We start from the raw sequence: 23,274 nt of genomic DNA, 5'->3' as shown, positions 1-23,274 counted from the left end.
TCGAGTTCGTCAGGAAACGTCACAACAACCATTCTTTGGCAATGATTCAAGCCTGGAAGAAAGTGCCGAATCAGACAAAGAGGTTATGTTCATCGTTTCCTTCATGGACTTTGAAAGGCTTGACTCCGAAGATGAAGGGGACCAGCCAAGCACATCTCGAATGTAACTACACAGAATGGGGTCTTGGGGTGCCAGGGACAGCGAGTGTGGCCACCAAAGCCAGTCTGGTTAGTGGCATAAACTTTTTATATTAATGACCAGGAGCCTTCCTTATGTATTTTCAATAACTTCTTGGGTATGAGTACGAGAGTGAATGTCAGACGGGGGTTATTTGCAAGCTTTGGGTGGGATCTGGGGTGAAAAGGGCAACTTTGGAAATGTCCAGTCTAGGTCAGCCCTTTATAGTTGAAACATATGGAACCTATACCGCGGCATGTGGACAGTCTACATTACCCGCATTACAGTGGGAGCACTGTATACCCACAAGTATTTCACTATTATGAATGCACTTGAAACTTTTATTCAGGCTTGCATAAAATAAAAAGTTACTGGTAATCTCTGCATTCAGCTAAAAAATGCTTATAGCTGTCACTGGTTAACATAATGCAGAAAGGTGTAAGGTTTGAGAATATAAGAATGTATGGAAAGTAAAAATGCTGAATTATATGAGCTGGTGATTGCAAGATTATTATTTTTCTTTCTACAGCTTAAAGTGGTATGAAGTCTTTTGTCATTTTCTAACCTTAATCATTTCAAAATAGTGATTTTTTTCAAATCTTATCCATTGCCATCTCAAGATTACTTTTTTCATTTGGTAGAGAATTTTCGAACTAGAAGGGTTAGAATTAGCCCTAATTAACCACTCTCCAATTAGAGACTATTCCTACACTGCATAAAACTTGTCTGGTGGTAACAAGATTAAGCAGAAAATTGATCACTGAATCTGAGGGAAAAAAAATAATAATGAAAGATGTAGGTACAACAAAATGCCTGCAATTAGAAAATTTTGATTGATTACAAATGTAGCATTCAAATGAGAAAGTGATAATATCCCTACAATACTATATATTTTATAAAATAAATATATTGTGGAAGGAGCTTCCTGGCCATAATCTTACGTTTCATACTATAGACACACCACTGACAAAGGAAATGTTGCCAGTGGCATTAAAGGTGCTAAAACATTTAACTAAAAAAATTATTGTTACTGTCAAATTAAGTGGGAAAATACAGAGGCAGCTGAGCAGACATCTCTTGTTTTCTACATCTGTTCAAACCAGGATTCATACTCAATACTGGAAGAGCAGCTAAGGTCAGTGACATGAATGGCTTTGTTAAACGAAAATGTCTCCAGCACCTTATGTAGTGCTGCCTACATCTTCCTTAGCCTTATCATGCTTTTTCTGTGCCTGCCCTCCTCTTTTCCTATTTCTCCCATCTTTCCTGTCACTTCTTATTGCTTTTCTTTCCTTTACATTTGGCTTTGCATTGAATGATAAGCCAAATGGTTTCCTGTAAGCCAAGAATCCATTTACAACGCTGGGTGGTAACTATATAAACAAACCATACGTGCTCCCTACGTGTCAACAAGTTGGTTGGTGGAGGGTTAGTGCCCCTCCCTGTAAAACAAATTACTCAGAGTCAAATGGCCACCCCTTACGGGATTATGGCATCAGGCAATAGACAGATAGATTCTTAACTTCACACTTCGACGTTTAACATTTCACGCGGTTTTGGCGGAACATCCAGGCAGCGAAAAATGAGGAGTTACTGTGTGTATATATATATATATATATATATATATATATATATATATATATATATATATATATATATATCACAGTCTGTCGGTTGAAAGTGGGCCCAATCTGTACTTTTCGGAAATGGCGAACACCCATACGACACAGCTCTAATGGCAGATATCTAAAGAACTTTTTTTTGATCCTGCTGATGGCATTTCTGACATCAGTAAATGGCTTCCTGATGTCTAAACACCCTGCAAATCCTCCACTGTACAGTGGTGCTGGGAAACCAGAAAAATTTACTTAGCCAAAATATTCGGAACAAAATCACTGAGATGAAAAACTGTACTGCTCGTTCATTCATTTTTCAAGGCTCAAACTTGCTTGCATGTGCCAGCCATGGTCACTTAATAACAGCTCTCCATGCTACTAAATCTCTAACAGCCTCCCTATTCAGTCCCATATCCCTGAGGTCACATTCAATGACCTCATCCCAGGTCTTCTTCAGTCCACCTCTCGCAATCCTACCCCTATCATTAACACTTCTCACTTTCTGCACCCAATTATCATCTCTCATCCTCTCCATATGCCCAAACCACATCAATCTACTTCTCCTCATCAGAACCCCAATACACTCCGGTTCCATACTACAGTACCTCTTAACTCATCCATTGTAACCCTAGCCCCCCCAGGCCTCGCACTCAGGGATGAACTTCACATCCACCTAATCATTGTCATTTCTGCATGTTTCAGCCTGCAAATATCCTCTTCCTTTACTGCCCAGGTCTCACTACCATATTGCTATAAACTCTTAATGCATGCTGCATACAAAGATCCCTGAGCATGGAGGGGGAGCCCTCTCAGTGCCAGCAGAGGCAACAGCTCCCTGAACTTCTTCCAACCACTCCTCACGCTAGCTACAGAGCTAGTTCCAGCTCCACCTCAAGCACATAACATGTCTCCCAAATATAGAAACTCTTCCACACACTCAAGAGACTCACCAGCAACTTCAGTCCTTTCATGCCTGACAGTCTCCATACACTCTCCCCAACACACAACACATATGAAATCAGCATTATCTCGCAGTCTACCTCTAATACCAATATATCCCTTATGCACCCACTTATCACAAACACTACACAAGATGGAATTACTTCCCACACCTTTGTGGCAAAACTGCACATGGCCACTCTCCCTCTTCTTTGACAGTACCACCACCAGCCCTAGATACCATCACTTTTGCTTTATCTGCCTTTATTCTTAAGCCCTTGTGCCCCATACCATCTCTCCCCTTCATACTCTGCAAGCAGCACCAAATCATCTGCATACAATATCTCCCATGGGAGTACATTCTGAAGTCCTGTGCGAGGGCATCAAGTACCATGATAAACAACAAGGGGCTCAAGTCTGACCCTTGATGCACACCATCATTAACAGAAAACTCATCATTCAAATCTCCATTCACCCTTACCTGGGTGCGAGCATCCACACACATAGCCATAACCACCCCAATCAGCAACTCCTCGATCCCAAGCTTTCTCACTGCCCACTTTACCATGTCTCTAGGGATTCTGTCAAAGGCCCTCTCCAAATAAACAAAAACAAAGTACAGTACAGCTCCCTTTTCTTTCCTATATATTTTTCCTGACGCTGTCAAACAATGAATATGGCATCAGTAGTCCCTTTGCCTGGCATAAACCCAAACTGCATCTCATCAATATTCACTCCTTCTCTAATTATATTTTCTCAAACTCTCTCCATTACCTTCATCATATGGTCTTCATGCCTCTATAATTTCCTCTTTCCAGGGCATCACCCTTCCTCTTGTACACATTTACAATTACACTGTTCAGCCAATAATCTGGTACAATACTCTAATAAATAACAGTATTAATCAAGTCGGTGACTAACTCCACTCCCAGATCTCTTAAGGATTTCAACATTTCAGCAGTCAACCCAGACACACCTGCTGCCTTCCCCACCTGCATCTTGCCTATTGCCCTGCTCACAGTAGCACCGTCAATCAAAGGTCAAGGGCCAAACAACTGATCTGCTGGCTCCGAACCTTCTCGGTCCAAGTGTAACTCCTCATTCAACAACCGGTTGTAATGCTCTCTCTAGGCGTCTTTAGTATCCCCACTGTCCACCACTACCTTTCCTTCATCATTCTTCACACACTGCTTATTTAGTATCCCCACTGTCCACCACTACCTTTCCTTCATCATTCTTCACACACTGCTTACCTATGATATCCCTATTCTCCCTCTTCATCTGATCTGCCACCTTACGTATCATATTCTTACTTTCCACACTATTTTGGTTATCAAGTAAAAGGCTCTGAGACTCTGACTTTGCCCTGTCAACCTCTTTTCTAGCCCTGTGCTTGACAACCAAGTATTCATCTTTGTTACCACCTATCTTCCATTCCCGGAGAAGCTTTCATTTCTCCCTAAATGCAGCTTCTACACCCGCATCCCACCACCAAGTTACTTTATGTCTTGGAAGAACCCGTTGTCCATCCACACACCGAATCAGTAACTCTCAAGAGGTTGTACTTGAGGGCTCTGTACTGTTCATTAACATTGCTGTCAATGTCTCCCTGTTCAGGCAACACCCCACTCATCTCGCTATAGAAGGCATCCCTTACTGCTTCGTTATTAGAACTTCCATATTTTCCACCTAGGTGCATAGGTCCTCTCTTTTTCATCACCTGGTCCTTGGGCAACATGTCACATATCAATAACTTATGTTGCTGCACACTCCTCGCTCCTGATATCTTTAACATCCCTCACTAACTTCCTACCAGCCTTCCCGACCAGGATACTCAGCTATCACTCAGCTATCACTATGAACACACACACACACACACACACACACACACACACACACACACACGACGTTTAAGTAATAAAACAATGTGAAGCCTCTATTTATCTATCAGTGCCCAGCAGGGGCGCACCAAGGAATTTTCTAAGGGGGGGGGGTCCCCATTTGCCAGTTTCCTGAAGTTTACATATAAGTTTTATAGTTCTAAGTTGTGTATATATATATATATATATATATATATATATATATATATATATATATATATATTCTGATAGAATGATAGATTTTTTGGTAGGTCGTCAGTTATTTAAAAAACGTGTTTGTTTATATTTATCGTTTTAACAAAGTAACAAAGAACAAGCCATTCAGTCTCAACCCTATTCTGTCCAGATTTCTAATCACGGCACAAAGACGGAGAGAAACAAGGGACAGGTGAAGTGGGAAGTCCTTAGGGAGAGGGAAGGAGTGTTGGGTAAGGAAATAGAGGTCACAATGGGAAACGGATTGCCGATTCCAGCTCAGGTGTGTGTGTGTGTGTGTGTGTGTGTGTGTTGTGTGTGTGTGTGTGTGTGTGTGTGTGTGTGTGTGTGTGTGTGTGTGTGTGTGTGTGTGTGTGTGTGTGTGTGTGTGTGTGTGTGTGTGTGTGTGTGTGTGTGTGTGTGCAAATGTTGTGTATGTGGGCAAAAAGCTAGGTGAAGAGAGGGGATGGGGATGGATAGGAAGGCAGGAAGGATGATGTTTTGAGTTCAGGGGGGGTGGTGTGCCCAGATATCGGTCCATATGATGAGGGATGGAGGATGGGAGTGGCCCGGGTCGGAATGTGGGGAGGGGTATGGTAAGCCAATGAAATAGGCCTGAAAGATGAAGAAAAATTATTTTATTTTATTTTATTGTTTTATTACTATTCTTTATGAAAAAAAAAATGTTATGAAAAAACATAAACTGATTTACAATAGTATTACTGATCGAATGATCAACAGTAGCATTTCCTTAATAAATATTCATTATACTCTAAAATTTCCATTGAAAATACAATCTCTCTCTCTCTCTCTCTCTCTCTCTCTCTCTCTCTCTCTCTCTCTCTCTCTCTCTCTCTCTCTCTCTCTCTCTCTCTCTCTCTCTCTCTCTCTCTCTATCACTCGATATTCATGTCTCCCTCATCTAAACCTTCTTCTTCACTGGTGGAATCATTCGCCACGTTAATGACGAATTCTTCGACCATGTGATTGCGCACAATGTCATTTCTGATATATTCCTGTTCTAACTTTCTCGTATGCTCCATACATTTTTGCCAGTTTTCTGGTGTCACTTTCCTCACTGCATTTCTTGTGATTTCCTCCATCACACGCATTGTCTGATTATTATTGGAAGAGAGGGGATGGGGATGGACAGGAAGGCAGGAAGGATGATGTTTTAAGTTCAGGGTGGGTGGGTCTGCATGCTAGAGAGAGAGAGGTGAGGAGTGACCACTTGTCCCCTGGGAATGACCAGCCCCCCCCCCTCTCTCTCTCTCTCTCTCTCTCAAGGTTCTGTAGTAGTGAATAATAATGTCAATGCAAAGTATAACTTAACTGTGATATAAGTATTATAAAATAAATAAAACATTGGAATATATTTATAGAGAACAACTACAAGAAGTCCCCTCGAGACGTCAGCATGTGGAACTGTCATTAATTCCCTGTGGGCCAATTAACGTTCACCTTCATACATGTCTACACCCTTGTGCCACAATATGCGCCATAGATTCCACAATATTACTCATCTTTACTTTCCAATACAAAGCATACCATTAGTCATGATAATGATTGCACACACACACACACACACACACACACACCGCTCGCTGGTGCAGTGGTAACGCTCTCGCCTGCCAACTGGTGGACGGGAGTTCGCGCCTCGCTCAGGTTGCGAAAAGTTTCACTGACGAAGTGGGTGGTTACTGTCCCCCTTGAGCAAGGGGACGGGTGTGTGGGTGTGTGAAGGTCACAGCCTTGCCCTAAGATCGGACTATATGAGCTCTCAGCTCCCTTCCGGGAGGGTAAAAGCTGACGATCGAGACCATCAAGTGATCCTGACCGACCCGGTGAATTACACACACACACACACGAGAGAGAGAGAGGGTAGATGGGGGAGGGAGGAGGGAGACAAGAAAGGACGGAAGCAGAGGTTTAGAGAGAGATATATATATTTTTCGTTTATTTTTAGCGCATTGTAACAAAAAAAAAAAAAAAAAAGTTGCATCCAAAAACAGGAACCACAGTTCATATTGACCTGTGAGTATAGCGGGTCACTTATACCCATTCATTGATTGTGTGTGTGTGTGTGTGTGTGTGTGTGTGTGTGTGTGTGTGTGTGTGTGCGCCTCTTGCCCTCAGGCCTTGTCCCTGGCCAGCCTGTATTCCCACAGGTCGTTAAATCAGATGTCTTCGGCCTTTGACAGTGACTTTGGAGTAAAATAGACGATATTCTACATTCGTTTTTCCTGAGACAGACTATACCAGTAGATACTAATTTTACTCCACGCACTAGAATATTTTTATTTATTTATCTGTTTATAATTCTCTTTATTGATCGGTTTTTATACATTTTTATCTGTTTATCTAATTATTTATCGATGTTTTTATTCATGTTTTTATTTATGTGCACGGTGTAGAGGTCCCCCCGTGGTGAGTACGTGTGTCGCGGGGGAAGGCCGATGCCTGTGCTAATTGGATATTTTCCCCACTCCCCGGTGCGGAACTCCAACTCAAAGCTTATAAGAGTCGACAAGTACCAGACACCTGTGGACGTGAGTAGAACAACACACCTTGACCTTTCATTCTCGCCTTCCTAGCACCTCTTCCTTAACGGTTTATTCTCGTTTCCCTAGCACCTGTTTCTTAACGATTTATTTTCCAGATTACCCATTAATATCCAATTTTTTTTGTTTCTTATATCTTTTTAATATCGGCATAGGTTACATGGATAACACACAAATATATAGTAGAAGTGCAGAATCAGAAATCAATCGGTTATGTTGAGGTGTCAGTAAGCTTCCTAACCGCATTAATATCCACTTTTTTGCTTCATATATTTTTAATATCGATATAGATTGCATAAATAACACAAAGAATGTAGTAACGGAGCAGAAACAGAATTCGGTCGGTAAGGAAGAGGTGTCAGTAAGCTTCCTAACCACTTGAGAATTCTGCACCACTTTCAGTACAATTGTCATCCAAAGTCCTGTTACACCTTATTTTCCTTCCGTGGACTTCGAATTTAGTCTGTTATATCCATGGCAGCCAGCACTTACCTATAACTAAATAAATGCATCAGCGTCAGTTGTTACAGATTCATCACACTGTTTTTCAAAGCCCATGGATAGAGAAGTAGGAGGTGCAACAGGACTTTCGATGCCGATTGTACATCCTGAGTTGCGGACAGTAATATCTTCACGTGTTTTTATCCCAACCATTATGAAACATTTGCATAGTCCAGTGAAAACATTGTTGGGTTCAGAATATCATATCACTGGGTTTCAAAAGTTATTGTTCACTGTTTCCTTATTCATCGTATGGAGGTGGATTGATATTTATGTCCGCAGCTGCACAAATATCTTTAAATTGTTGACAGGAATGATGTAAATGTAAGTAGACAGGATAAAAATAATGTAGGCTAGATGTGAGTGGACAAAACAGTATAAGAAAATAACATGTTTGCTTTCCCTCAGGTTTTCACTTTTTAGCCACTCCTAAGATATACTGATTGTGAAATATTTGGTAGTTGTATGAGTGAAACTAATCAATAAATAAAAAATCTTGAATATGACAGACTCGGAAAAGTTTGTGCATGTAGGTTCAGAATTTTGCCCTATCCTGTAAAAAATAAACTTTAATCTTGGGCTGGGATTCATAAACACACTTATGATCAATTTCCTGTCGTAAGTTTGGGTTTGTTTTGCAGGAAGAAGAAAGAAGTGTAAGTGCAGAAATCCCCCCCTCCCTCTCTCTCTCTCGACTTTGACCTTTACCTTTGACTGATCTGCACCAAAACAGAACTATTCCTTCCATACCCAGCTTTAAGTCAGATCGTAATAGGGATTCATATACAAGGTAGTCCATATCTAGCACTTCACTACTCTCCGTGGGTGACTTCTATGTTGTGGCTCAGTCTGCTGGTGTGGGTATGGCAGTGGGAAACGAATAAATGATACAGGGCAGATACTGACTGATAACACTGAGCAGTTCCCACAACACAAGAATAACACTAACATACATACATACATACGTACAGTCGCCAAACTTTCCACCTGGGCCACCTAGCCGCGAGAGGTGGGTAACGGGTGCTGGCAACAGTGTATATGTTTGTTCGTGTGTACATGCTCGACGAAAGTTCGGATCATCAACTCTCTTCGTCCATAGTGAACCTCTGTCAGAGTCAGAGTTCATCCCATAGATGGCTGGGTACGGAGTTAGGTGGTGAGAAAAATGTCTCAGGAGTAAGGCGCCTCTCCCATCGGCTCAGCCAGTTGCATGAAACTGGTCGCATGGAAAATTATTGTGTGCCACAGATCGCGCTGACCAAGGCCAAAGATATATGACTATATAAATTTTATAATAAAGTAATATAAATAATATTCTTATATAAATATAAACTTTTTTTTATAATACAATAATATATATTATACTATACATATTTGGCCTTGGTCCGTGCAACCTGTGACATGCAACAATTCCATGCGACCGGTTTCCTGCAACTGGTCGAGCCGGTGGGAGAGCTGCTTAAGGGGGGAGCTTGGCATAGTGAAGTCCAGGGCAGGTGCAGGACGTTGAGGGGAGGGGGTTACGTTATTCATACCGCCAGTGACAATAACTGCCGAACTAGTATTTGAGATCCATTGGCAATCTACCAAATATTTACATTTTTAACAATACTAAACATGTTCTTTTCTATGTTGTTTTTACATTGTTACAATAACATGTTAATGCACTAAATACTGGAATCACTCCAAGCCTTTCTCTCACACTCTCTTACTATATCAGTAATTCCATTTCATAGGGTTATCACTTGATACCATTATCAGTATAGGTTGAAGATGAATGCGTTTACCTAACATCTACAACCAGTTACAAGTAAGATTGCCTGCCATATTCACATCATGAATGACACTGACCAATAAACATTAGGATGATGTTCAGACACTGTTAACGGTTGCTTATTTCCTCGTTGGTAGTACTTCAGGCAGATGTTTTCATGTGTTCTGTGGTGCACCACGAAGAGGTAGGAGATTAAAATACTGTCACCTCAGCAGGCAGAGAATTTATGCATACTTTTGTCGAATGTGGTTATTATATCAGCTATGATAATGATTTACCGTACCATTTTTCATATGACTATGATCATTACAGCACATCTTTATAGTCCATTCCTCTAATGTATGACTGAATTACACATTGCAAGGAAAACTGATTGTGACCGGTGCCGCTTATATGTGCGGTCACACATTTACATGCTCATCGATTATTCACCGAACAACATTATCTCACATTATAGCAAGATGAAGACACCATCTCTTCACCACAGGATGCAAAAGCTTCCAGTCATTTTAAGCTCAATTTTATTGATTCATGAATTGTTTGGACATTTACATCACCATTGCCTGTGATATTACTTATGTGATTGGTAAATGCAACATAACGAACATGAAATTATCATTACAGGCTGGAACACTTTTTTTTTTTTTTTTTTTTTTTTTTAATCCCCCGAACCTCGTTTTAGCCCCCGTCACCGAGGTCCGGAGTGCGAGGATATGTGATGTTGGTTGCTGACTGGCTGCTACCAAGACCTAGGTCATAAGACAAGGGCTAGGTGTTTAATAGGAGAAACCCATCTCTCCTGACGGGGGTGGAACCACGTCACACGGATCGCCTGGCGGAAGCGTTATCCACCACGTCACCCACAGTACTGTTTCAAATATTTAATATATATCAACTATTAAAACAATTGCCGTGTTTGCACTGCAAGCACAGAGATCCACGTAATGATTAAGTGATGAGATGCTTAGGTTTTCTATTGTTAACGCAAGGTTGACTCATGACTAGCTGACTCAAGGCAGTATTCTGCCTCAACGAACGAATTTCAACCTCCGACATCTACAGCTCCTAACTCTCCTACTTAGTTTAAATTAATATCCTCCCAATGAGTAATCCTGTAACGATTAATGACCTAACTTGTCTAATCATGTCTCGGATCAAGAATGGTATTTCAATAGGTTTAATCGAGACCGGCCTAGGACTGGCTAAATGCAAAACGAACAGTCAGACACAGGTATCTACTTTTCAACCATAAGAGCCGGTCACACGACGGTTCTTCCCCCCCCCCCAATATGCAGTAGACATTTTTTAGCCATGGGTTTATCATGTAATAATGAAAAAGAATACGTTTTTAAATATATAATATATGTAAAGATGCGGCCTTTTGAATTAGTTTACTTATTGTTTTCAATAATTGCATTATCCAACACTTTCAAGAAGCTCCTTTGAAATTCTATCGCCTAAAAATTGTCGACTGATTACTGGGATGAACTTTGACTGAGGTTCACTAAGGAAAACGAGAGGTGATGATCCGAACTTTCATCAAGCATGTACACACGAACAAACAGATAGCCTACACTGTTGCCAGCACCCCTTACCCACCTCTCGTGTCGGGGTGGCCCAGGTGGAAAGTTTGGCGACTGTACATACAAAGAGACAATTCTTGGTTCCTCTCCCAACTTTTTTTTTTTTTTTTTTTTTTTTTTAGAGAGAGAGACAAGCGATTAATTATGGTTTGTCTTCCGTGCTAAAGCAAATGAGAGTTACGACAAGGTATTAAGCATAAGTGTTTGTGAATGCTCTTAGATTACGTGAAGGAAATTACTACTACTACTACTACTGCTACTACTACTACTACTGCTGCTGCTGCTGCTGCTGCTACTATCATTATCATTATTCATATTATTCCCAGAAAAAGGAACTGGTTGCCCTGAGGAGATATATAGCGAGCCGTCCGGAAATCAGAGACAAGACTCTCATCCTCTCCTGTTCGGGGCTTGAGGATAAGTGGCCAATGTGGTGGTCAAAGGAAGGGAAAGAGTACATCCGCGAGTGCATCACCATCTTATTTGAGGAAGGGGAGCTGGGGTATGTTGGCTTTTTCGGCCGCAACCTCGTATATATGGTTATCTTGGACGACGAAAATAGGGAGTATATCACCAAGCGGAGTTGGTACATAAAGGCAGACTGTGTTTACATAACGCTCGAGTACGGACCTCTCATTCAAAGTTGCCTGTAGAAAACACCATTAGTAGGTGACGGCCATCTTTTTGACAATAATGGTTGCTTCTTAGTGTGTCCCTGCTGCCTCTAGGTTATTATTATTATTATTATTATTATTATTATTATAGTTCATGTGGTGGCTATTGGTATCCTTTTTTCACACTGGAGAGTTGACTGTAAAATGCATTATTATTATTATTATTTTATTATTATTATTATTATTATTATTATTATTATTTGGTGACCGATTGGTATCCTTTTCTCACATAAGGGAGTTGCCTGTAAAATCCCTGCTGAACGTAACTAATATTTTTTTCAGTGCCATATATATATATTTTTTCCTTTTTTGCTACTATAGAAGACTTAAAACAGCTCAGGAGTGGAGTAATTTCCGCCGCACTATCTCATTCTTTTTCCCGTCAAATTAGTCTATGCTTAATTAAAGACCTCGCTTTTATTCAGTTTTTGCCACTGCCATATGACTTTATTCAGTTTTATTTAGTTTTGGCAGCTGAATATAACCGTCAAGAATAAACCAAAATGTCATATAGAAAGTCTGCCGTCAAGTAGTTTGTAGTTAGTGAGAATATTATACCTATTTAGTCTCCGCAGTGAAAGGTTTAATTTTAAGATTATTATTTTCATGAAAGTTCTTGAAGTGTTAGCAGCATTCACTTATGTAACTTGATATATGTCATTTAAATACACTTAATTTAATAATAATATGTATACCGTCATTGTACCAGAACATATGTATCGGCAGTGGGTGTTTTTTTGTTAACTTGAAGCAATAAAATGGAGCTGTTTGATTTTTTTTTTTTTTAAAGTAAATAATGTTGTTTAGTATACGAGCACGTGCATGAGTTTGAAGGGGCATGGTAGGCGAAGTAGGTTTATAAGTATGGTAATGTGTGAGAAAGGAAGGTATGGAAACTGACGAGGCTAGAAACGAGCAAGGGATCGAGCTGGCTGGATGAATTTTTATCACATGGGACCAGAATTCCATGGGCTTGAATGATGAATGAGTTAATGAATGTGTGGCCCATTTCATAGTGCATGCTATTGAATACCTCATCCACACTCGTACTAATGTAATTTATGTATCTAACACTCAGGCTCGTATGACTCACTCAGCTAAATTAAATCGTCTGTCACTAGAATTTTCCCGATCATTTGAAGGTTTATGCAGACCAGGGCTGCATTTCAACAGCTATAGCGCCACGGAACGAGAAAGCTACCGAAAGCTAAAGTGTGGGGGGAAGTGGAGGAGGGATTAAGGGGGAGGTTGTCGCGGCCTCCGTCGCGGTTGGAACTGCTGTATTTGGAGAGGTGGGTCTCTTTGGCGACATCTGACAGCTGTAAATTGTTTAGATCACGCCTCTGTAAAGTATAACAGAACTCTAAATACCAAGGTACTTTTCTGTGTAATTTGGGAGAGTAAACGGATTTTGAATACTATCTATCTATTTATCTATTGCCAGACGCCTTAATCCCGTACGGGGTGGCCACAAACAAATCGCCTCCATGTTGCTGTCCCCCGCCATTTCACTGCCCTGCTCCCAGTTCACCCTCCCCCCTCTTTCATATACGTCTCCACTCCATCCCTCCATCTTATCCTTGGCCTTCCCCTCCCTCTCCCCCTCCACCTCTCACATACACTCTCCTTGTCAGTCTTTCACTCTCCATCCTCTCCACATGGCCAAACCATCATAATGTGTTTCTCCTAACGCTTCCTATCACATCCGCATCCACACAACACTCCTTCCCTTCCTCATTTGTTAGTCTGTCTCTCCATGTGACTCCACAGGCTTCTCTCAAATAACTCATTTCCACTGTTCTCACTCTTGACTTCTGTCCCTCCAACAAGGTTCATATGAATACTAACACATCATCAATCAAAAGATTTGTTAATACCCTCTTCATTTCAATTAAGGCCGTAAGACGTTTAGGCTGTAAAGGCGTTTAGGCCATAAGATATTTAGGTCGTTAAGACGTTTGACCTAACCTAACCTAACCTAATTTCAGCAATCTTGATGAAGTTTGGACCAGTTCGGACTTTACGGTTTAAATGATTAGGGCCGAAACGATCAGAACCGGATGTTGATATGGGAAGGTGATGCAAAACTCTTCTTATTTTTCCAGTCTATTTGTCTATTGTCAGACGCTTTAATCCCTTACGGGGTGGCCACAAACAGATCGCCTCCACGTCATCCTGTCCCCACAATTTCACTGTCCTGCTCCCAGCTCACACACCCCCTCTCTCATATATACCTCCCCACTCCATCGGGGCGCGGTAGCACAGTGGTAGCGCGCTGGACTCGTAATCGGGGGATTGCGAGTTCGAGCCTCGCCCAGGCTGCCGTGCTGGGAGTGGTAGCTCGCTCCTGTAACCCTAGCGGGGCTATATAGTCCAATACAGGGCTTAGCTCGGGGGAACTCCATTTTTTTTCTCCACTCCATCCCTCCATCTCAGTATTTCCTGATTTTTACAACCCCTGTTATTTGTTTCTCATGTTTTAAAAGATTTTTCTTGTTCAGCTACTCATCCACTAACTTAGATTCAAGCAAGAATGATATGGTTCATGCTGTAATGTGGAAGCTAACCAGTGACCTACCAAATATGGCAAAGGTTAAGATGGCCGCCGCTGAAACTGAGAGTTTGTGGGGCAATGTTTATATTTGTGTGTGCTGTTATTTCAGAATCTTGAAAGGAACTGAGGGGGGCGCGGTAGCACAGTGGTAGCGCTCCGGACTCGTAATCGGGGGATTGCGAGTTCGAGCCTCGCCCGGGCTGCCGTGGGCACGGTAGTGGTAACTCGCTCCTGTAACCCTAGCGGGGCTATATAGTCCAATACAGGTCTTAGCTCGGGGGAACTCCATTTCTCTCATTTTGTGAGGAACTGAGTGTCAGCCAAGGACTCTTCAATATTCCCTGATCATCAAATTGTAAGTACAGACCCTGGAAGCAAATATTTTTTTCCGTAAATGACAAGAAACCACTGTTTAATCAAGCTTTCGTAGGCCTGACCAGTCTTTAAATCCATTCATTGGTCCCTAACCGCATGTGAATGCCTTTAATTCTCATTCATAGCTGTTTACAATCACCCATTCTCATTTTTGGTAGATTTTACTCTGAACTGCAAATTGGCAACTTGTAAAATAATACCGGGCAGACATGGAAAAATAAATAGTTGTGGAGGACAGAAGTACAGTATAGTAGGACAGATAGGCCTACAAGGTAGAGATGGTGAATTGGAAATTAGTGGTGGTAGACAGAGCTGTGGCGACTTTAGGAGATATCAAACGCAGATAATGAAGCAGACTATGATAGTAGGCAGTGTATAAGAGAACAGATACTAGGGCACAGACGGTGAAACAGATGCTGGTCTTAGATAATGGTATAAGGCTCAGAACGCGAGGGAGAAAGTATTAGTAGTGGACAGTGGAATAGCAGGACAGATACAAGGCGTAAATGATGAGACAACAGTGATGGTAGACAGTGGCATGGTATAGGTTTGGTTATTTGAGTGTTGGAGACACTGATGTAATGGGGTCTATACTGATACACTTGTATAATTGACACATAGCTGTATTCAGCGTAATATTTGTCAAAAGGCCTTATTTTTTCACGGTAGGAGGCTTCGTAGTACTTCTCTTACCAGGCATTTAACTTGTAGGGGGGCTCTGTATTTTGTCATAGTTTACCCTAAATTTCCACCGCCATCGACGTTTTCTGATGAGTAAGCAGTAATGAAAACGGTATTGTACGGGCTAACTTAAATGTACCATATCTTACCATGGGGATTTTCTTACTTGTGCAGCATATTTCTCGTAGCTAAAATGACAGAGTAGATCATTGCTGCGGCACTGTATTCTTTCTACTGAACTTAATAGTGACTAGAACCACATTGTTGTATCAATATGTAGTTAATTGTTTGTCCCCACACGGCTAAGCGTCTATACATTATGATTGCTGTAGCTTCTGTTATTCATTGTTTCTGGCGACGCACTATCCGTTCATCCTGTAACGTTTTATGTACTGTTTCCTTCGTAATGCTGTATTTTTTCATTCACTGCATTTGTATGGGAATGACAAGAGCCTGGTGAAGCATTGATCCCTCGATCACTGACTCAGCGTGTTCACTCGTAAGAGGCAACCGTATTACTCTTACGTAAAGAAACTTAACGGAAGTGTTTATTGCTGTAAAAGTATTACATATACAACAAGAGTCAATAGTTACAAAGTGCATACAGCGTAAAATAAAAGGTGGTGAATCTTGCCACACACCCCTTTCAGCAAGAGATGTAAGCTACTGAGATACTGTATGGATACTCCAGACAATATTTTTGACCAGTTTTATATCCTACAGTTAGCTTTTAGCTTACCAATATAAAAATTGGTCAGACTTTTTTGGACACCTAGTCTATACATAATACAGAAAGGTACCTAAGATGTCAAAATAATCTCCCTCAGTAGATGTCCTTGTGTTCGGGAGAACTTAGTACTTTAATCCAGTTACATTTATTCAGCTGGGAGTGTGAATATTGGAGCCTTAGAGTGTTAATATTGTCACAAATAACCCTCTTATGGGCAGGGTAACTAAGCAGTCTATTCAAACGAATGTTTCCATCGTGAGATTGAATGTTAAGAAGTAATTGTTTTGAATTACTAAACGGTTCATTTTAGTTATTTTGTTACATCTTTATTTTATTCTGTTTAAGAAACAATGAAAAAGTGAAATATAATAGAATTTAATCAGGGTCCCTGCAAGCGACGCTTAAGCGGCTTATATTCACCACGTTTGTGTTTATTACAGCGGGGGGGGGGGGACGCCGTGAGGAGGAAAATATTTTACAAATTATCGTTTTCTCGGTGCAGTTTCTTCATGTGATCCAGTTTTCACGAGTAAAGGTATGTATGGAAGGTACTGGGAATTTGGATGAAGCTTAGAGTGTGCCGTGATTGATTATATGTGCCATAAGAGTGACACTAAAACACCCGGACAGATTTCACCTCACGCAGGATCAAACTTGAATCTCCGTGAGGATAAATATTTCGCTGATTTCCCTTTTACTGTGTGATATTCATTAAATTTTGCTTATTTTTACGAATAGGGACAAGTATTTAACCTGCAAAGAATCGATCAAGCGTAGAAGGTGCCACAAGAAGAAATATGATGTCTCCCAAGGTGCAGTAGATCAGTGAAGGAGGCAGCTGTGACAGATTGGGTTCCTGGCATCATCCGTCTCATGCTGACAAGGTAATACATCCTAACAGTTCCTCTTGTACCTTGATCAGAATTCTTTGTCACCTCTTTCACTTTCCAAAAAAGATAAATAAGTAAATACATTTCAGCTTTTAAGCCTATTGTAGAAGTTGCCTCATATGTCATTTAGGCCATACTTGTCTTTGAAATATGGGTATTATTTTACAAGGAGTGTTGACCACAGCATTATTTAGCTATTATTTTTTTCTACTTTATATATGCATAATATACAACAATTTTTCTTCACTGGGTTTTTCTTTCATTAACTTTGGTATTATAGTTTCGGCCATAAACACAAATACAAGATTTTGATCCGCTTTTTCGGTATTTTAGACAATTCTAAGGCACTTTTCTGGTATTGTTGCTGCAAATTTTTTTTATTTTATTCGTGAAGGTTAGGACAGGTTAGATTAGGTTAGGCTGGGTTATCTTCAAGTGTCAATTGAAAACAATTTGTGACGAAAATGCCATAGGGCTAAAATACCGAAAAAACAGATCAAGATCTTGTAATTGTGTTTTTGGCTGGAACTATAATTTTACCAACTTTTCTTCTGTGATGTATGTTTCATAAACTTAGTAGCTACAAGGAAGATTGTTTATGTGTAGATATGTGTTTAAAGTATGTGTAGTTGTGAGTGCTGGTTTGTTGGTTATTGTATCACAACTCAGCTGGACATGACAGTCACAGATGAATTTTAATCATTATGACAAGTTGAAATTAAGTCCACTGGCATCTCAACACGTGGTCTCAGAGTCCCCAGGGGGTGGGGACCATAAATGCCCCCACCTTCTGCCCCTCTCTCGGTGACGACTCGAGCTGCGTGGAACCACTGTCTGACTCTCTTCTTCATTTCTGCAACATTTACGGCCGTTCTTCTAACTTTCGCTCTGTTGAGCACCACCTCTCCTTCTCTGAACCTCACCTTCTTTTTCTAACTGAGACAGCTGTCTGAGGCAACTTACAGCAGACCCTTTTCTGTATCCTCCTACTTTATACTCTTTTCAAAGCCAGAGGTGGCTGTTGTGTATATATATATGCAATGACTTATCTTGCTCTTGTGTTCCTGAACTCGATTCTTCTGAATTCTCTACACTCTGGCTTCGGATTTCCAGTCATGCTCTGGCTAAATATATGTGCTGTTTACTTATCTCCTAATGCTACTGACTATCAAAAATTCATTGACTACTTTACTTGTACGGTGGAACACATTCTATCCGTTTCACCTTTCTCTGAAATCTCCATTCTAGGAGATTTCAATGTTCACCACTGCCTTTGGCTCCCCTCTCCTTTCACTGATCCACCTGGTGAACAAGCCTACACCTTTTCCATCCTTAATGACCTAGAGCAGCTTGTACAGCACCCTACGTGTATTCCTGATCACCTTGGAGAGAACTCCAACATATTTGACCTCTTCCTTACAACCAGTCCTGCTTACACTGTTAATCTTTTCTTTCCGTTGGGTTCCTCCGATCACAAACTTATCACCTTAACCTGTCCTTTTGTTCTGGTATGGCCTGTGGCCCCTCCAAAGAAACATCGTCTGTGGGCACTTTGGATCTTTGGATTGGGGGGCCCTCCAGCAGTACTTCTTTGATTTTCCCTGGAATGATTATTGCTTCCATGGCCGGGAGCCATCTGAGTGTGCCTTGCGCATTACAGAGGTTATTCTCTCGGGCATGGAAGCATACATTCCTTTCTCATATCCTTTGACTAATGCAAGAAAGCCTTGGTTTAATCATGCTTGTTCTAATGCTGTCCACAACAAGGAGAGGGTCTATAAAAGGTACTGGAGCCAACCCACTCCTGAATCGCATCTTTTCTATGTTTCTTCCCAGAATCATGCCAAGTCTGTCCTTCGCATTGCTAAAAATAATTTCATCCATACTAAATGCTCTCATCTCTCCAACTCGAATTCTTCCCGCTCCTTCTGGCACCTTGCCAAAAACCTTTCTAACAACTTTACCTCATCATCCTTCCCTCCCCTTTTCTACTCTGATGGCTCTGTAGCTACTACTGATAAAGTAGATCTCTTCACTCAGACTTTCTCCACCAATTCCACCTTAGACGATTCTGGTGCTGTTCCTCCATCACTTCCCCCCTCCTCATGGCTGACATTAAAATTTCTTCAGCCGATGTATTTTCTGCCATCACAGGCCTCAGTACTAATAAGGCATATGGGCCTGATGGAGTCACTCATGTTGTTCTCAAGAACTGTGCTTCTGTGCTTACACCCTGCCTAGGCAAACTCTTTCGCCTTTGTCTGGCAACTTGTACCTTTCCTTCTTGCTGGAAGTTTGCTTTCATCCAGTCCTAAAGAAGAGTGACCATTCCCAACCCTCTAACTATTGTCCAATTGCTTTAACATCCTGTATCTCAAAAGTTTTCAAATCAGTTCTTAATAGAAAAATTTTAAAGCATTTTTCCTATCACAACCTTCTTTCTGATCGTCAGTATGGGTTCCATCAGGGACGTTCCACTGGTGATCTTCTCACCTGCCTTTCAGTCTCCTGGTCATCCTCCTTTCGGGACTTTGGCAAAAGCTTTGCCATCGCACTTGACATTTCAAAGGCTTTCGATCGAGTCTGGCACACATCTTTAATTTCCAAAGTTCCCTCTGACGGTTTCTATCTTCTATCTGTGCCTTCATCTCTAGCTTCCTTTCTGGTCGTTCTATAGCCGCTGTTGCAGACGTCCATCGTTCTTCTCCTAGATCTATCAACAGTGGTGTTCCTCAGGGCTCTGTCCTATCACCAACTCTCTTCCTTTTATTCATCATTGACCTTCTCAAGCTGTAGATCTAACCCTATCCACTCATATACCGATGACTCCACCCTTCATCTTTCCATTCGGTTCCCGCAACGTCCATCTCAGCAGTTACTTCAACAAACAAGGGATGAGGCAATGGCGCACCTAATGTCTGACTGGGGTGAAATAATCTGGTTGTTTTTAATGCATCAAAGACTCAGTTTTTACACCTATCAACCCAACAAAATCATCCACAGGTGTACCCACTAATGTTTTATAATATTTACCTTAATCCTGCATCATCCTTGAGGTTTCATTTATTCGGGACTTATCTTGGAAAGATCATATTACATCTCTTGTAGAATCTGCTTCAAAGAGTTTAGGTGTCATAAGCCGACTCCGTTCCTTCTTTACCCCTGCACAGTTGTTGATTCTATGCAAGGGTTTTATCCGCTGCTATGTGGAGTACAACTCTCATGTGTGGGGAGGCTGTCCACTTACAGCTCTTCTCAGTTGAGTGGAGTCAAAGGCCTTTTGTTTCATTAATTCTCCTCTTACTGACTCCCTTCAACCTCTGTCTCTTCGTCGCACTGTTGGATCTTTATCTCTTTTCTATCGCTATTTCAGTGGTCTCTGCTCCTCTGAACTGTCTGCATGCATTCCTCCACCTCCACGATGGGCATGTAGCACCCGTCTAGCAGCAAACTTTCATCCCTTTTCTGTCCAACTCCCTAATGCAAGAGTTAACCAATACTCCCAGTCCTTCATTTATGCAACAGGTCAGCTCTGGAACTGTCTCCCTTTGTCTGTGTTTCCTGCTTCCTATGATCTCCAGTCTTTCAAACACAGTGTGTCCAGGCATCTCGAAATGATCAGATCTTGAATTTGGCTAATGCTTGTATTTTGTTTTTCTCTTGGAAGGAACAATAATTGCGGGCTCGCGGCCTTTGATTCCTTCTCCTTCGCATTAAAAAAAAAAAAAAGTATGAACTGACACAGCCCGATGCTGAGGAGTTAAAATCTTGGTTTGTTTTAAGCACAGTATTGGGTTGGGAGTGCCTTCCCTCCAGACAGATCAGTTCAGAGATTGGGAGCATAAGGACTGGACGCAATTTTTGTCCTCAGTCGACGCGCATTTGATTTTTTGAAAGATATAGTATATAATTGTTTAGTTGGCAGTATTTTTTTTTTTTTTGATATTCCTTTTTTTATTATATAAAGAAATACCAATGACCATCTATCTATCTGTCTATTGCCAGACGCCATAATCCCGTAAAGGGTGGCCATTTGACTTTAAGTTATTTGTTTTACAGGGAGGGGCACTAACCCTCTACCAACCCACCTGTTGACACGTAGGGAGTACGTATGGTTTGGTTATATGGTTACCACCCAGCATTGTAAATGGTTTCTTGGCTTACAGGAAACCATTTGGCTTGTCACTCAATGTAAAGCCACCTGTAAAGGAAAGAAAAGCAATAAGAAGTGGCAATGATAAAGGCTAAGGAAGAAGTAGGCAGCACTACATCAAGTGAGTGGATGATGGTCTCCACCACCTACCACATAATCATGACCAGAAGCCTGCGAAAATTGTCTCTTCCAGAATCAAGATAGGTTCACTTAGAGCTACCTACGTATGACTAGGATAAGCTTGAAGAATGCAAGGGTCAGGTCTAAGAGATGCCAAAGTTAAGTTTGAAAGATGCATAGGTTAGGTGTGATGGATGCTGAGGCACTCCTAACCTTTAAAGAATATATGGTATCTTGTTTGGGTATGGTTAGCTTTTATAGTTTTTCTGAGTAAATTTTCATTTACAGTAAAACCTCTTTAAATCAGAATAATAGGGGGTGAGGCCAGTCTGACTTCTTTGAAATTCTGACTTATGGAAGGTATGAGGCCTCCGGACTAAGCAGGAAAAAAACATAAAAATCATTTACAGTGTTTGCAGAGGGTGTAGTCCAAACATAAGGAGGGCTTATTGGTAGGCTATAGAGGTGTTAGGTGGGTTCATGATTGCTTCTGTGCTACATTTTCACTTCTGTGCAACATTGAGGAACCATGGAAACCATGATGGTAATGAATAAAAGTGAACATGGAGTCACTACAGGAGTGGGCGCGAGAAAATACCAACACAGGTGGTGGCAGATGCCAGACTGATAATTGGCTCTCACAGGCTAAAACATGAACCTAGTGCATCATGACGAGATTGGGTTTCCATTAGATGACATTATACGATGCAGGGGAGTTGAAAAGTTTTAAAAGGTTTCCAATTTGTGGAGGTTTTACTGTACTTCAAAAATTAGTGTGCATTATCTTGTTGCATGCTTTGTGTGATCTTTTGGATATTTATTTATTTATTTATTTTTTTATTATCATTATTGGAACTTGGCTTGGTTTTCCATTTTAAAGTTTTATTGTATTTCTGATATCTGTATGAAGGAAAGTGGTGGATTGCTGAAGGGTAACACTAGCCTGCAGTCTGCTGGGTTCACAGCCATATTATTTTGAGCCGGAGGCCGCAAAAACAACAACCCAGCTCTTAAATGTAGTGGGAAGTTAGGTTAATAAAACAGGTGAGCATTCTCAGTTTGTTTTTTTAACTATTTGTATTTACAGGACAGTGTGGTACATGATCCAGTGAGATGCAGTCCATGTTATTTAAATTATTGGCATACCAGTAACCCTGGGTCATCATTGGATCCATGCAGGCTGTTACCTCAGAATGGAACATTTATAGGTGAGATTGGAGTCAGTCTTATTTCTGAAGAGAATTTACTACCGTAGAGTATATAATATTTAGCTGTGAAATACCTCCAAGGCATATTATTTCCAGTAATATAAGACTAGTTTGCTCTGCCCAGAGGAATGTTGCAGGACCAGAAATGTTTAAAACTGTCACCATCAGCATTTTGGCTGAAAATAAAGAATTTCAACGGCCATACCACGTTGAGTACACTGCTTCCCGTCCGATCAGCGAAGTTAAGCAACGTTGGGTCTGGTTAGTACTTGGATGGGTGACCGCCTGGGAACACCAGATGCTGTTGGCATCCCTACCTGTCAAGTGGGGTTGGTGGAGGATTAGTGCTCCTCCCTGTAAAACAATTAACTCTAAGCCCTTGGCCACCCCATCTGGGATACATGGCATCTGGCAATGAATGGATGAATGAATATATTTTATTCCAGCTTGCAGTGTGCTTTGTTCATCTAGAAACCACAGCTATATTGTTATACTCTGTACTGGTAGTTTGTATAGTTGTTGTGGCCTCGGACTCATATGAATGTACAGTAAACCCAGTTGATGGAAGACTGAAGTTGCCCTTCTTCTGCAGTGCACCAGCCTCCTTTGGGGGATAGGAAGGGAAATGAGAGGTGTTTGTATAACCAGGATAACAATATTGTA

General features: G+C 41.1%; 1 non-coding gene across 1 annotated transcript; it reads left to right on the top strand.

The window, feature by feature from the left end:
• Window positions 1-22,802: 22,802 nt before the first annotated feature.
• On the top strand, window positions 22,803-22,921 carry LOC145403864 (5S ribosomal RNA). Its single transcript, XR_013898059.1, has one exon. It is a non-coding gene; the product is annotated as a 5S ribosomal RNA (ribosomal RNA).
• Window positions 22,922-23,274: the final 353 nt, after the last annotated feature.

The sequence above is a fragment of the Coenobita brevimanus genome, chromosome 61 (assembly GCF_032717465.1).
Source record: "Coenobita brevimanus isolate Jiangsu-jjx chromosome 61, ASM3271746v2, whole genome shotgun sequence".
In the NCBI taxonomy this organism is placed as follows: Eukaryota; Metazoa; Arthropoda; class Malacostraca; order Decapoda; family Coenobitidae; genus Coenobita; species Coenobita brevimanus.
Note: the sequence above shows the minus strand (reverse complement) of the source record. Positions and strands in the feature narration are given on the sequence as shown.